This window comes from Lathyrus oleraceus, chromosome 1 (assembly GCF_024323335.1).
Source record: "Lathyrus oleraceus cultivar Zhongwan6 chromosome 1, CAAS_Psat_ZW6_1.0, whole genome shotgun sequence".
In the NCBI taxonomy this organism is placed as follows: domain Eukaryota; kingdom Viridiplantae; phylum Streptophyta; class Magnoliopsida; order Fabales; family Fabaceae; genus Lathyrus; species Lathyrus oleraceus.
The window spans coordinates 29,372,081-29,372,992 of record NC_066579.1 but is presented as its reverse complement, the minus strand read 5'-3'; the positions used below and the strand labels follow the sequence as shown (position 1 = coordinate 29,372,992).

The 912-nt window shown below is 41.4% G+C and overlaps 1 non-coding gene across 1 annotated transcript; it reads left to right on the top strand.

Moving 5' to 3' along the window:
- The first annotated feature begins 270 nt into the window (after nucleotides 1-270).
- Nucleotides 271-377, top strand: LOC127116194 (small nucleolar RNA R71). Its single transcript, XR_007801166.1, has one exon. It is a non-coding gene; the product is annotated as a small nucleolar RNA R71 (small nucleolar RNA).
- The last annotated feature ends 535 nt before the right edge of the window (nucleotides 378-912 follow it).

The window sequence follows — 912 nt, the reverse complement described above, 5'->3', positions numbered from 1 at the left end:
CATTGGTGTCCTTTGGTTCCACATATCTCACAATTCGACGAAACTACGGCTACAGTATTTGGGTTTATGCACATATGCTCGACCTTAAGGGCTAATGCGTCCATTTTAGCTTAAACGTATTGCCTCGGGTTTTGAGCCATATCTTCGATGAGGGCACTAGCTTCAGGATAAGGTTTGTTCATCAGAGCACCGCCTGCGGCAGCATCGATGGTCATCTTTGTGTTGTAATGAAGTCCATTATAGAAGGTTTGAATGATTAACCAATTTTCTAAACCATGATGTGGGCATGCTCGTAACAACTCTTTATATCTCTCCCAAGCTTCGAACAACGATTCTCCTTGGTTTTGGGTAAATCTCGTTATATGGTTTCGAAGAACAGCGGTCTTACTCGGGGGAAAATATCTAGCAAGAAATACTCTTCTAAGGTTATCCCAAGTCGTAATGGAATTTGGTGGAAGGGAATCTAACCATGATAGAGCTTTATCTCTGAGGGAAAAAGGGAATAATCTTAAACGTATTACCTGAGGAGAAGCTCCATTGGTTTTAAAAGTGTCTGCTAATTGAAGAAATATTTTTAAATGTTGGTTTGGGTTCTCAGTAGCGAGACCTGCGAATTGTCTCTGTTGCACTAGTTGCAACATGGATGGTTTAAGTTCAAAATTATTAGCTGGGATGGTTGGGTTTACTATACTAGAACTAGGTTCTTCATTTGATGGTTGAGCGAAATCCTTAAGAGGTCTTTGGTTTTGATCTTCGGCCATAGCTCTCTTAATTCTATGAAAGAATAAACGTGCGCGAGCGTAACGTTCAGGTTCCGCCAGAGGGTATACTAAGCTTAAACTTCCGGTGCTGCGAGTTCTTCGCATTGACCGGCGGGAAATAGCCTAAGTCTAAACGATATAACAACAGGAA